The sequence below is a fragment of the Pediculus humanus genome, genomic scaffold (assembly GCF_000006295.1).
Source record: "Pediculus humanus corporis 1103172108212 genomic scaffold, whole genome shotgun sequence".
Taxonomy (NCBI): domain Eukaryota; kingdom Metazoa; phylum Arthropoda; class Insecta; order Psocodea; family Pediculidae; genus Pediculus; species Pediculus humanus.
In genome coordinates, this window is record NW_002987782.1 from 64,162 (window position 1) to 80,525 (window position 16,364).

The following is a 16,364-nucleotide window of genomic DNA, read 5'->3' on the forward strand; positions in this document are numbered from 1 at the left end:
TGTATGATAATAATAATAATAATAATAATATTGTCAGTATAAATTTTTTAAATAATAATAATAAAAGATTTAATTAAAGGATTTAACTCATTTTAATTTTTTTTTTTTTACACTTAAAAATTTCTTCATCATCATCATCACCATCACCATCACCATCACCGTCATCATCATCATCATCATCATCATCATCATTATTATTATTATTATTTAATATAAATAAATAAACGATTGACATTTATTAATAATAAGAATAAATTAAAAAAAAGAAAGAGAAATAAAAAAAAAAAATTTATCGTGTTTTTTTTTTTTTTTTTTAAAAAAAAAAAACGACATTTTGATTCTCATAGAGATAATAAACATTTTTTTTTCATATACCTTTTTTTAAAAGGGGCACGTGCCACGACATTTATCATGACAATTTTTTTTTTTTTAAACAATTTTTCAACGTTAAATATATTCCCTATAACGAATGAATAGATTTTCTTATTTATTAATTATTTAATAAATTAAAAAAAAAAAAAACTTTTTCCCATAATTAATTATTTAAAATAAAATAATAATTACGCGCGTAATATTATTTTTTTAAAAAATTATTCGAAAAACGCGCATATTTTTAAAAAAAATTAACAACAAATTTAAATAAAAAAAAAAAAATTATCAACGACCCACTTATATTATAAGCGATGCGCCAAGTCTTTCGTATAATTTATTCATTTCCCATTTTCCGCCGCCATTTTGTTTTTCCCCCTCTTTCCTCCCCTCCCTAACAGTGCATACATTTAAATTATTAATAAAACGTTTCAACCTTTTTTTTTTTTTTTTTTTTTTTTAAAAAAAAATATTAAATATTTTTCCGATAAAGTGATTTATTACTTTTGAGTAGTAATATTATTAATTACCGTATAATTTCTTTCCTTTTTTTTTATCTTCTGCTTTCTAAAAATAATTGCCTGATTTATATCGTTTAATATAATAAATCATATATCCTAACGTTATTATTATTATTATCATCATCATCGGATTTCGGGTTGAAATGAAAAAAGAAAAAAAAAAAAATTAAATTTTTATTGTTAAGCGTTGTGATAATAATAAAATACAATCACGCCGAAAAAAAACCATAGTAATAATAATACTAATAATCTTAATAAAAAAACGAGAGTAATAATAATTACGTAATTATTATTACTCGTCACGTGATTTATTTAAAATTAAAAAAGGATAAATGAATGAAATTATTCGTTCGACGATTGTTTATTACAATAACGAGAGAATATTTAATAATTAATTAATTTAATCGTTTTATTAATTAATTAATTACTTATTAAATTAATTAATTAATTACTGGAGTAATAAAATGTGTGTAAAAAAAGAGCGCGAGAGAGAAACAGAAATAAATGCGACATTTTTAAAAAATGCCATCGAAATAATTTAAAAACTCTTAATAATCAATCACGACAGTTTCCTTTTTTATTGCCCCACCCCCATCCCCTGCCCCCTGACCTCGGTAATAAAAACTTTTCGAATTATCAAACGCGCGTTTTTTCCATCCTTATCACTAATACGTCACACAAAAAAAAATTACCTTAAACGCAAGAATAGTAATAATTATTACTTATTTTCACCAGTAATAAAACCCGTGTCGTTTTTTTATTTTGTTAATAAACAATTTTCTTACATTTAATTATTATTATTATTATCGATAAATTTTTATTGATATTTTTACACCCTGACGAGTATGAAAGCAATTTTTTTTTAACAACAATCGGAATCATTTAATTATTATTAACTTATTAACCTATTAAACCATCCCAATAATAATAATAATAATAAAGATAGTAATAATAATGATGATAATGATGATAATAATGTAAATAAATTCGAGAGAATAAAAAAAAAAAAAAAAAAAAAATTAACGCGCGCGTTATTATAATAAAATTTTTATTTTTTTATTAAATTTAATTCCCACGTTTTTATTACCCAATTACTATCATTATTATTATTGTACCCGTTGGTTCGTACATTGATTCATTCATTCGTACAATCAATCAATCAATCAATCAATTGCATTTTTTTTATTAAAATAAAAATATTTGTTTTTCTAGGCTTTTCGGTCAATTCGAATTTTGGTCGGTAATTTCATACTGGTCACACAATAAATTTCTCGCGGAACGTTTGCATGCCCCCTTCCTCCCCCTCACCCCCGTTTTTAAAACTTTCGAATGGTAAAATATCATCATCATCACCATCATTATTATTATTACTTTTTTTTTTTTTAAATAAAATTTTTAAATTGTCTTAACGCTTAATTTTCGATTAATAATAATAAAAAGAAAAATTACGCGTTGTAATGAAATTAAACGGAGTAATAATTTTCCGCCGTGTTTAATACAATTTCATTCGATGATTATACTTTTTTTTCCATCTCTCTCTCTTTCTCTTTTCCACCAACATTATCATCATCATCATCATCGATTGGGATTTTTAAATAATAATAATATTAATTTAGAGAAAATTTCGTTTGTTTTATTTAAAAGGGAAAAAATGTAATCGACGCCACCAAATCTTTAAGATTAATTAAAGAAGATAATTTTTTATAAAATATTAAAACAACAACGACAAACAACAAACGGTAATAATTTTTATTAAATAATAATAATAATAATAATAATAATAAAAACAAACGAGAGTGGTAATAACGGGAAAAAAAAATTTAATTAATTAATCATTAATTAATAACAATCGTCAATCGTACGACGGTATAATAATTTAAATTCATTCTCACAACAGCCTGAGGCGACAAACAAATTTTTCGTTTGTCGTTTGTTATTATTCCCACACAAACACAAACACATATGCATTTTTCATAACGCGTTCGTATTTAATTACCTAATTAATAGCAGTTATACATTTACACGTGTTTAATTATCATTTCCGTGATTTGTTTTTAAATTTTTTTTTACATTCGAGTCGTCGTAGCCGGTTTGTTTGTTTGTTTGATTGCGTGCATGCTTATTTTCTCACATATTATTTTTTTTTTTTTTTTTTTTATTTGATAATTATTTATTTATAAAAAAAATAATCTAAATAATAATAATAATAATAATAAAACTATGCGAAGCATTTTCGTAACAACCGCAAACGACGACGACGACGAGGATTGGACGAAAACTTGGATATTTTTTAAGGTCACCAATAACACAAGGATCGTTGACTTTTCAAGTTTGTTTTACATAAAAATCTCAACTCATTCATTAAATCTCCTTGTTGTTATTATCATTATTATCATTATTATTTTTATTAATATTCGACGCATCGATTATTTAGAGTTTAATAGGGGTTTGTTATTAATTTTTTTTTATCGAAAACAAAATCCGCAACCGGATCAAAAAATTATTAAATGCGAAAAAAAAAAAAAAAAATTGGATGGATTGATTTATCGATATACGTCGTTTTAACGGATATAAATTTAACGTTTGTTTGTTTGTTTGTTTGCCCGCAATAAGGTCAACCTTTTGAAAAGTGTCAATTTATGCGTTTGTGTTCTCGCACACATAAATTTTTTCTATTTTTTTTTTTTCGAGTACGATTGCGGTTCTTCTTTCAATGTTAATTATTATTATTATTTTTATTGCAACGACGAATGGTTGGCGGTTTGGCACCGTGGCACAGTTATACAGTTTAAATTGCAACAACAACAACAACAACAACCTCAACAACAACCAACAACTATAAAATTTTTTTTATTATAATTTTTTTTATATTTAAATAGAAAAAAAAATTTTTTTTAAATAATCAATTTAATAATAATAATAATAATAAAAATATAATTGTTTATTCAAGTCGAGACAACAAACAAACAAACAAAAAATCGAAACGTTTTGCAATGTTGTAACGTTTGAAAAAAAAAAAAAAAAAACGAAAGAGAAAATAACTTGTTAATGTTTTCACCTTAACAAATTTTTTTAAACAAAAGAAATAAAAACCAGGTTTTTTTTTTTTTTTTAATAAAACAAACACAACAAACAGACAAACAACAATGTTAAAAAAAAAAAAGTAAATCCAATAAAAAAAAAAAAAAAGTGACCAACAATCGGAAAAAAAAAAGAAATGGGGTTAGTAAGATTTGTCCGTCCGCACCCGGCTTAGGCTTGGCAGCCATATTGGAATGTTGGCTGACCTTGGTCGACAGGTTCATGGGCCTACCTGCCTTAGCAATCGTTTGATAGGAAATCTTAATGTTGTTACACACCACCATGTTCCGATAAGCGGTGCTTTGACGGTTTGTTAAATTTCCTAACGGCTTTACTTGCTTTTAACCATCATCATCCATGTGTGTGTGCCTGTGCCTGTGTGTGTCTGTGTGTGGCTAAATTCCGTTTTGCCCCCTTTTTTTTTCCGCGGCGTAATAATAATCCTTTAACACCATTTTACCTTTTGAAAATGTATCAAAAAGAAAGAGAGAGAGAGAGAGAGTGAAGGAAAGTTAAAAACCGTCAAAAAAAAAATTCACACAAGAAGAGTAAAATCAATTAAATTCATTTTTTTTATAAATACCGTTAATGTTCGTGACGTCACAAATCATATGGAGACCTACGGGGGAAGGGGAAGAAGTAATAAATGTATTGTTTAAAAATCGAAGAGAAGTGTGAATTATGTTTTTTTTTTTATATATTCTGCTTCCACGATGTTTTTTTTTCGATTAACCATTCTCATCCTAATTATAAATTTCATTCCAAATTTTTTTTTTTTAATTGGTATGATGGCGGAATGACAGTTGAACGGTAAAAGAAACTTTCCAGAGGAATTCCCCCCTCCTCCAACCCCCCACTGCCCGGTAATTCGTTGATTGTTTTCATACGCGGCATTAAATAATAATAACAATAATAATAATTCAATGACTTTCTTCGTACTTGATTTATAAAAAACATTTCTTCTTCTGACACGTTAAACAAACATTCTTTCTTCTTACACGCTTTTAAACAAGAGAAGGAGGAAAAAATCGATAAATAAAAAAAATTAAAAAATTCCCATTTCTTATTTTCTCTTTTTTGTTTTTTACTTAGCCGACGGAAAATCCTACGCCTCCCCGTCACACCTCCCCTTCCCTCCTCTCCTCTCCCCCCAAAAAAAATTATTTTTTATTTTGTAATAAATCCTATTACAAAAAAAAAATAAAAAAATAAAATAAAAAATTTAAACGGTGAATGAATTACTTCCAGACAACATGTCTGCCGGTTTTGTTGCGCAAACACTCTCGAATATCTCAAAAAACAAACAAACAAACACACAAAACACACACGAAAATACATTATTTTATTATTATTATTATTAGACTCCAGTAGGTCGACTCCGGTAGGTGGGTCAAGTGTAGTCGGTACATCATCTTTAAAAAAAAAAAAAACTTTTTTTTTTTTTCTTAGCTCGTACCACTTATTATTATCATTATTAAATTTTTCCGACTTATTTCCCCCTTCCCTTTTCCCTTCCCCTCTCCCCTCCCCCTCTTTAATTATTTATTTGTTATTATAGTAATTAAAAACGTTCGGATTTATTTAAAATTCTTAACGAATAAAAAAAAAAAAAAAAAAAAAAAAAAACGTGGAAGCAGTTTTATTATTATCACAAAAAAATTTTTTTTGTTTATCTATAATTACTACGTATTTAAACGGTTTTTTTTTTACTCTATGAATATTAAATTTTATTAAAAATGGCGTCGTTTATAAATAATTATAAAACGCGTGATAAACCGTTCGAATTTATTTAAACTGGAAAAAATTATTTTTTGGAATGTACGATTATTAAAAATTCTGCATGATGTGATAAAAGATAAAAATGTAATATTAATAATAATAATAATAATAATAATAATAATAATAATTTCTGTCGTGAATATTGGGTGGATGTATTACTCAAGGAATGATACGACCACAGTCCGATTACGACAGCGTGTCCATGCACAGTTCTGTAGGATTAACAATCCTAACAAAAAACCGGATATTGGTGTAAATTAATTGAAGTATCCGTACCGGCGGAAAAGACAACAGACAGTCAAAGAAGCGGAAATAGCCAGGATGTGGGGAGTAAAGACAGAAACTATTCCGGTCATCGTGGAAGCATCATCGGGAGCCATGCCACACTCAATAAGAGGAAATTTAAAAGAAGAAACCAAAGAGGAAATGGCGCTATGTGGGGTGACCTACATTTTTCAAAAGAAGCAGCAACATCGAGTAGAAACCTGGAATGAATGTTTTAAAAATACACAAAATCATTTCTCGCGTTCGAAAGTGTTAATAATAATAATAACAATTCAAATTGGAAAAATCCGTTCGAACGCCGAAAAAAAATTTTTTTTAAATTCGAACCAGGTACCGGAAAAGAAAAGAAAAAAAAAGAAATTATAAAAAAAACGTTCTGCAAACGAGTTTAACGTTATTCTCGTAGGGCATTTTACGGTGATTCGTTCGTGACACTTGTTATTGTTCGGCAAGTTGCCTACAGTGAAAAAAAAAAAAAAATTTTTTTTTTATTAAATAGTGTTATTTCAAGGTTGGAGAAATGGCTTGGAGAAATTATAACCGTGTTTATCACGTGGTTAACAACAACAACAACAACAAACTTGCATTTCTCCCCACCGATTAAACAACGTGTGTTTTTTTTAATATCTGGCACCAATAGGAATGAAGGTAAACATTTGAAAAAAAAAAAATTTTTTTTTTTTTTTTTTGTTTAGTACCACGTACCCTTCTCACGAATTTGTTTTTATCGATATAATACTCAGAGTGAGAGACTGACTGACTGACTGGGGAGGGGGGGAGAACTGACAACAAGATAGATACATATAGTCAATAGTAAACGTTGTCTGTCTGGGTCAAGGGGCGGTCGTAGGGTACCCTAAGGGCTTAGGAAGGTGTGTGTGTATGTGTATGTCTAAGTGTGTGTGTGTGTGTTCTACTACAGACGCAGGTGTTTTCTTCAACATTGTCATCAATAGACAATCATTGATATACCTCTCACTAGACGCGGACGGTATTTTACGATTTTTTTTTTTTTTTTTTTTTTCGGTTGGGTGTTTGTGTCGAAATTTTCAATCGTGTTAAACAAAAAAGTGTTTGTTTGTTTGTTTGTAAATTTTTTTTTTTAATAAATTGGATTTTATTATTATTTTCGTGTCACGGAAAATCGGATTTTTTAATAAAAAAAAATCAGGTACGTTTTTTTTTTTTTTTTTTTTTTCTAAAACCACCGACGGGAAAATTTTTTTCTAACGGTCAATCAAATCAATAAAAATTTTCAAATTTTTTTCATAGGTTAAAATTATTCGTTCGATTTATAAAATCACGTGTGTGTGCGTTTGTCTAATGACACGTTTAAAAACGGATAAAATTGTGTATAAACTTTTCCCGTTTTGAAAAAAATACGATTTTTTCGCAAGAAACAATTTTTTTTTTAAGGATTTTTATCGTACCATTAGAAAATTTTAAATAATAATCACGTGTGTAAAAGTGTGTACGTTTGTCTATTGACACGTTTAATTCGGATAAATTCGTGTATAAAATTTTCCCGTATTAAAAAAACAAAAAAAACGATTTTTTCTCAAGAAACAATTTTTTTTAAAAAGATTTTTGTCGTACCATTAGAAAATTTTAAATAATAATAATAATCGTCGTGTCAATTGATGATGAATATCAATCTTTTTACATACATATTTCGGCGGCACACTTTTTTTTTTTTTTCTTTATCAATGAAACGAGTTTTTTTTTTTTTTTGTTTCATCATTTAAAAACAATGCACAAATCACTCGATGGAATTTTTTCTTTTCTTTCTTTCTTTTTTTTCCAGGCATTCATAAAAATTTATTTGTTATTACACTATAATATATTTTTTAAACTCGATATCGAGGTCATAAGGTTATTACGCGCGTTTTATTTTCCTTCTCCTCCCCCCGCATTTACAGTTTTTTTCGTGAATTATTATTATTATTAGTATTAATATTTTTAACGCATGCGAAAAAAACAACGAGAAAAACGTTAAAAATTAAAATTTTCCGTTATTACTATCATTATCATTATTTATCACGCCGACGTTTAATTGAAAAATTAATTTTTTTCTGGAGAACTTAATAAAACATTTTAAAAAACCTGGAAAAGAAAACCTGGAGAATAAAAAAAACATTGAGAACATAATTTTTTTTTTTTTAAATTTCGATTATAATTTGCTTTCACTTTTTCAACCGCAAAATTTAATCACACTCATTCTCTTTTTCATTCGTTCATTCATTCTGTCATTCATTCATTCATTCATTCATTCACTCATTAACTAATTATAAAATATTTAGGAGACGATTAATTACCCAGAACGATAAAATTTTTTTTAAATTTTTTTTTTTTCTATTTTTTTTTTCACTCACGTAAATATTTCCTCTAATATTTTTTATTCGTTCCTACATAATAATTATGTATACATACATACATAATGTAAATAATAATGATGATGATAATAATATTTACAGTTATGTAAAAAAAAGAAAAATAAATAAATAAATAAAATTTTAGTCTACGTACACGATTAAAACTTCTTTTCCTTTTTCTTTACTTTTCTTTTTGTAAAAATAATAATAATAACTTTATATTTTCTCACGTATTATTATCATTATTATTATTCTTAATAATATTATTAATTATTAAAAAAAATAAATAAATAAATTTACAAATTTACGTAAATCAATAAATAAAATATAAAACTCGAGTTAATTAACCAATTAAAATTTTTTAAAATTTAATCAATTATAAGAAAACCAAATTCGTATTGAAAAAAATAAATGACGAATACGTCAACTAATTTTCCGATTTTTTGTCTCATTTTCCGTTACACTTACACTTACAGGTATTTAATTGAAAATAAAGAGAAAAATAGAAACAGATGATTTATTATTATTATCTTCATCATTATCGTCCAGTGTATTATTATTATTATTATTATTATTAAGTGAAAATAAAAAAAAATGTGTTTGATAAATTTTTTAACGTATATCAACCGTAAATAATTGACATTTTTTTCGTAAAAAACGCTCCAAATACTTTTACCACACATCAAATCTTTTCCGATTCGTTAATTTAATAATTGAAAGAAAAAGAAAGAAAAAAGTTATGAAAATATAATTTGAAGAGAATGGCGGTTCGGTTATACTTTCATACAAAAATAATTTTTTTTTTTACACACACAAATTTCAAATCACTTTCGATAATAATAATAATGATAATGATTAAAATAAACGTACCGAAAAAAAATTTTTTTTTTTTCTTTTTAATTAAAGTTATTAAAAATATGACGCGGTCGTTATTGTAAAAAAAAAAAGTGTGTCAACGTCATAACGTCGTCGTCAACGTCGTCATCGATTCGAAAATATATTTAAAAAATTATTATTATTATTATTATTATTATTATTATTATTATTATTATTTTTACAGAATCCTTAAGACGTTAAATTAAATCGTAAAAAAAAAAAAAAAAATATTAAACAAATTAAATTTGACAGGTAGAAAGTTGTTTTCATAACAAAACGGATTTTTTTTTTTTAAAAATAAAATTTCCGTCGTATAAATGTATGTGCGTTTTTATTAAAAAAAAACTATTATTATTATTATTATCATTATTATTATTAATAAATGCGTTTATGATTTAGCAAAAGGGATATCATCAGGTTTTTTTGTTCTAACGGTTTTTATTATTTTAAGTACTTTTAAAAAAAATTTTATTTAATTATCGTCGTCGTCGTCGTCGTCGAAAAAGAAAAATTTGTTTTTTTTTTTTTTTTTTTTTGGAAAAATTACATTCAGGTACGAAAGGGTATATTAGAAAACAGGTACACGCACACTCACGCACAATAGTACGAGCCGAAAAAAAAAATCGTGACTTATGTTCTTAAGTACTTTTAAGTTATCCGAACAGGAACTAAAAATCTTTTTTTTTTTTTTTTCACCTTTTTCTAAAGCCGTCCGTGAGAGTCGTCGTCGTTTTAAATTTATAAAACGCATTCACGCACTCACGCACGTATTCAATCCCGCGGCTTTGTTAATTGTACTTTTAAAAAAAAAATTTTTTTTCATTCTTTTTTTCTTTTCCTAACACGTAAATTTTTTAAAATAATGATAATGATAATATTAATTTAAGCGGGGTAAAAAAAAGTGCGTGAGTGCGTGCGTGCGTGCGTGTGTATTTAAGTGTGAAATGAATGAAAATTGTTTTTTTTTTTTTTTACGCGGGTACGGCACCAAATTTTTTCTTCTTGCATCACTTAAAAAAAAAAAAAAAACTTCATGAACTACTGACCCTGATTGAAAAAATTCACAGCCTCTCCACTTTTTTTTTTTTTTTTTAAATTATTTGCAATAAATGATTTTTATCATCATCATCATCATCATTATTATTATCATCATCTTTATTTTTTGTCACCACCATCATCATCACCACTCGATCACGTTTGTGTGCCGCCATTTTTATTCTCATTTTTTTTTTTAAATAAGGCTATCATCGATTTTAATAAATTTACTTTCGAAATCATTCATTCGTTTTCATCATCATCATCATTATCATCAAAAGCTTTTCACGAGTTTTTTTTTTTTTTTAAATCGATGTATCGATCGATATATCGAATAAAAAAAAAAAAACAATCATATAACGAATTACGTTCCTCATTCTTCTTTCATTTTTGAAAATGAAATGGCAAAAAATTTTTATTTAAAAACTGGGATGTGACCCCGACAAACAAAAAAAAAAAAAATTTTTCAAACAAACGGAAATATCTTCTAATAATAATAATAATAATATATATCGGCGGGATTCCAGCATACAAACAACAACAACAACCACCCCGAGGCAAATTGAAATTTATTTAGCCGTTATACTTTGCCCCTAGTTTGGTTTTTTTTTTTATTTTCGATTCCGTTAACGCGCCTAAAAAAAAAAATTATTTTTAGGGTCAAATCGTGGTAAAAGTACCGGAAATTATACGGAGGAAAGGGGAGGGGAAGGATAGGGGGAGGGGTTAAAAAAACGAAAGAGAAATTTAAAATTTAAAAGTTTTCCGATAATAAGAAGAAAATTGTTATACAATATTATCAATGAAGTTGAGCATTCATGAACGTACTCGTCGTCAATACGTAAATGTCCGTGTCAGTAGAAAAAAAAAAAAAAACCGAAACTCGTATTAGGCCAATAGGCCTAGGATTCAAGTAATACTGTTAGATTTTTAACGAAATGTTAATTTTTTTTTTATATCGATCCTGTTTGAGTGAATGCGCGAACAGGTTTTTTTTTTTGTTTTGTTTTTTACGTACCATCAACTTGTCAATAAAAAATAAAACGAACAAACGATAAAACAAACGCAACAAACACTTTTCCGTAATGTATTTGTTTGCCCTATTCATTCGCACACCCACGTTAAATTTTAATTAATTGCGCTAATGATTGATTGATTGATCGATTGATTGATTTTAACCGATTTAATTTCATGAGTTATTTTTTTAGGAATATTCTTCATCGTCGTTCCTGCCACGTCACTTTTATATAATTAACTGGCGCAAAATCGATTGTGCCAAATTAATTTGTTTGTAGCGCTTTTGGAAAATTTTGTGATTTTAGTGTCATAGAGAGAGAGAGAGAGAGAGAGAGAGAGAAATTAACCCGATTAAATAAAAAATGAAAATAAAAAAAAATCCGAGAATGAGAAAAAAAAGAAAAAGATGAGTTCATGCGTGTGTGTGCGTGTGCGTGAGTGTGTTTGTGCGTGTGAGTGCGTGAGTACCACGAATAAGACGATTTTGATAAATTCGTTTTAAAACTAGTCCTTATGTAGAACGTACATTGATCTTTTCCTCCACATTTTATTTTTCCCCTCTTTTTCCTCTTCTTCTATTTCGTACACGAAAATTATCTAACAACGTTTACTTATCATCATCATCATCGTCATCATTATTATTATTTCAGGCGTTACCCATCGATTAATAATCGATTCGAATCAATTTACACGACAATTTTTATTTTCCGATAATTACAAACCGTTGCGAGCGTCTACATACACGTTCGCGTACATACTTTCATCTCTCAACCTTTTACACACACTCTCTCTCTCTCCCCTCCCCCCAGATCCGTTTTATTAATAATAATAATAATAATAAGTTATTAATAGGTTTTTAAACCCGAGTCAATCAATGTCAAATTTATTAAAAAAAAATAAAAAAAATGAATTTCTCGTCACCGAAATAAAGCCTAATAAAAATTATTATTATTAATATTTAAAAAATTGGTTTTTGTTGTAACGGTAACAACAACAACAACGAATGAGGTAAAAAACTAAAACTAAAACTAAAACTAATTAGTAGGAAGTTATAAGGTACAGACAAAAACATTCGGTCGTGTAAACAGAAGTTCCTTCCTAACCTGTTTAAACAAGAGCCTAAGGATGGGCAAGCAGGTGAAATTTATTTACCTGCCCTACTTTTCCCTCGATCCTGTTCGTTGTACTTTTTATTTATTTATTTATTTAAATAAAACTGTTATTTCGGTTAATAATAATTAATAATAAATAGGTTCGATCATTTATTTATTTATTTATTAACGACCGAAATTTTTTTTTTTTTTTTTTTTTTACGTGTTAATTTATTCGAAAACTCGTTTTTTTTTATACTCTAACGAATTTTTTTTTTTTTTTTTTTGTAAAAAAATAGAACGAAAAATATTTTATAACGTTATTATTTTATTAACAATTTAAAATAACGTATCGGAATTTTTTATTTGTGAAAACGTACTTCAGGGAATTTATAAAAATAAAAAACCGAAAATAAATAAAAAACTTGGAAAACCCAACAATATTTAAAAAATTTTTAATTATAAGTAGATTTACTTGAAAGGTTACGTCACGTAAGCGAATAAGCCTTTTTATAGTACGGTAATTTTCAAGAACTTTTTAATCGTATGTAGATCAAATCGAAAGGTTATGTCACGTAAGCAAATAAGCCTTTTTATGATACGGTGATTCAAAAACAAAAAGAAATTTGTAATCGTATGTAGATCAAATCAAAAGGTTATGTCACGTAAGCAAATAAGCCTTTTTATAATACGGTGATTTAAAAAAAAGAAATTTGTAAACGTAGACCGATTTGAAAGGTTATATCACGTTAGCGAATAAGCCTTTTTACAATACGGTGATTTTCAACTAAGAAATTTGTAATTTGTGACCGATTCGAAAGGTTATATCACGTTAGCGAATAAGCCTTTTTACAATACGGTGATTTTCAACTAAGAAATTTGTAATCGTAGACCGATTTGAAAGGTTATATCACGTAAGCAAATAAGCCTTTTTATAATACGGTGATTTAAAAAAAAGAAATTTGTAATTTGTGACCGATTCGAAAGGTTATATCACGTTAGCGAATAAGCCTTTTTATAATACGGTGATTTAAAAAAAAGAAAAATTGTTATCCAGATTATTGTAAAGTTTTCCAGTTCGTGACGAATGTGAGGCGTTTTAATTTCTTTTTTTTGGAAAAATTATTTTTTCATTAGTGAAAGTTTTTTCATGATCTTAAAAGGAAACGACAAGTGCGCTTTGAATTCTCCATTGACCGGAAATTAAACGTACAACGAATGCGTAATTTCATGGATTTTTTCCAAGTCATACCATCATTTCAAACCAAAAAAAAAAAAAAAAAAAATTACACGATAAATTTAAGTGGTTAATTACGATCGGAGCGTAATTAAATATTACCCAGTCTGTCCAACCTTAAATTTTTAGTTTATTTTTTTTTTTAAAATCACCGACGGCAAAATAATTTACGACGACTAATATTATTATTATTATTTATAAAACGGAAGTGAAAATTTTTTATTTCATTTTATGGCAACAATGGGGAGGGTGGTATCGGTTGCGACACCACAGTTATGTCAAATCAACAGTTATGCAGGTGACGACGGTTAAAAAAAAAAAAAAAAAAGGCGGTTTGGAAAAAGGGGCCCAGGTCGAAATGAGGGCCTTACCTCGAATCAGCCCCGAAAATTATCGCCACTTTTTTTTACCGCCCAAATCACCAACGCCTTTTTCAACACGTTATTACGATAAGAATATGAATTGTTTCATTGATTGGCGGATATTAAAAAAATTATCGCACCGATTGAAAATTTTCTTATTCATAATAATAAAAATGATGATAATGATGATGATGATGATGATGATGATGATGAAAAAAAGGCGGATCAAGACCGTAACGGTCGCACAAAAAAAAAAAAAAAAGAAAAGAAAAGAAAAAAATTAATTTCGGTCACCTAAAAAAAATTTTTTTTTTGAATTTCGCATAAATCTTTCAATAAGATTAATAAATAATAATAATAATAATAATAATAATAATAATAATAATAATAATAATAAAAAGAAAAGTGTGATGATGATGATGATAAAACCTTTTCGACCTCATTCGACACGATAATCGTGAATCGATATCGATTTTAAATACTTTTAAGGTACAAATTATTATTATTATAACATAGTACAAGCGGCGGTTACATTTCACATAAATAATAATAATAATGATAATAATAATGAAAGAAATTTCCAGCACGCGACCTACTTTTATTTTTTTTTTTTTTTGTTTTTAAAAACTTTAAAATTTTTTTTTTTTTTTTAATAAATCCGATCGGACGTAAATAAATAAAGTGGAATTAGATAAAAATTTATCACCCGATCGAGTCTTTTAATTAAAATGCGGCGGATGCTAAACTCAAAAAAATTTTTGATTGATTGATTGATTGATCGATCGATCGATGGAGACAACTATTACTAGAATATTTAAAACGGTTTAAAATAAAAAAATTTTGAATCACGTGATTTTTCGTCAACAATTTTTTTTTCTTTACTTTCGCGAGAAAATTTTTTATTAAGAAATATTTAAAATTATTATTATTATTATTATTATTATTATTATTTTCACTTATTATTGACGAGAATTATTTTTGTGGAATTGTTTTAAACATTCATTTCCAGGTGTTTACTCTGATCCCTAAGGAATAAATGCCTAAATAGGTTTTTGTCTTTTATAACCTAAACAGCATCACAACAATTCTTGTAAATCTCACTGAAACCATCTTATTTGATGGAAACAAGTTATCTCCTGTACTCCTAGGCTCCAGTCAGTGACTAAAACTAGTTTCATTTTTATTTAGTATGACAGAAGGTATTTAGCTCAACTACCCATAATCAGCCCAAGAGAAGTACAATGACAAAATGGAGTCTGTTGTGTCTTTTCATAATACCTTACACTAAAATCAACTAACATAAAGGCTACCCAATTCCCCCTGACTTTGATTCAGATTTATAGGGAGTATTACACCATCCGTATGATACAGTGTGTTGTAATGAAACAAACTGACTCAAGAAAATGTTTAAAACAACCAACAATCAGTAAATCAACCCTTAAAGGTTAGAGTATAGACATTTGCACACTCAGTTAGCTCATCAAATCAATTATTAATAAATATTATTATTAAATTACCCCAATTCTTTTTTTTTATGATGAGATGAATAAGTTAATTAGTTAAAATACCTCATAATTAACAAAATAAATGTCAAATTGTAAAAAATTTTTTGTTTTTTTGGCCATTTTGATATTCATTTCATTGTCAGCCTAACGTTTTTGCAAGTAAAATACAAGTATGAAAATGTAAAACTTACCCCATAATAATCATATGTACTAAATCATCTTCTAATATTTCTCACTACCAACGCTTCCATTTATCACATGATAAACCGTTCACATTTTGTAAATTTAAACTTGAAATAACATAATTATCACTAAACAATATAAAAAACTAATTATATCACAATAAACTAGACTAAATAACAAAACTTTTGATACATAACTCATAACTAAATTATTAAATAAAACTATTAAATTTAATAAAATAAATCGGAGCGATGTACATGCATGTCAACAGTTGTCACATTAATTTTTATTCTTTTCGTTACAGAATACATCACTAGGAAAAACGTGGAAGAAGAAAATATACATTTGAATTTTCCCTCCTTTTTTTTGTTTTCAATTTTAAACAAGGAATGATATTGTTACATTGTGCCATTCTTACGGCTTGTCTCCTTTTAAAGGGGGTGAGTATTTTTTAATAATAATAATAATTATAATAAAATTTAACGATTTATTTATTTTTTTTTGTATGTTGAACTGAATATTAAAAATTAAAAAAATCGTCGATGAAAAGCAGACGACGTTTTTTGATGCAAATAAACGTATAAGAAGAAGATGACGTGTTAATGACGTTATAATTTAAATTTTAAAAAATTTTTCCCGGATTTTGGGAGA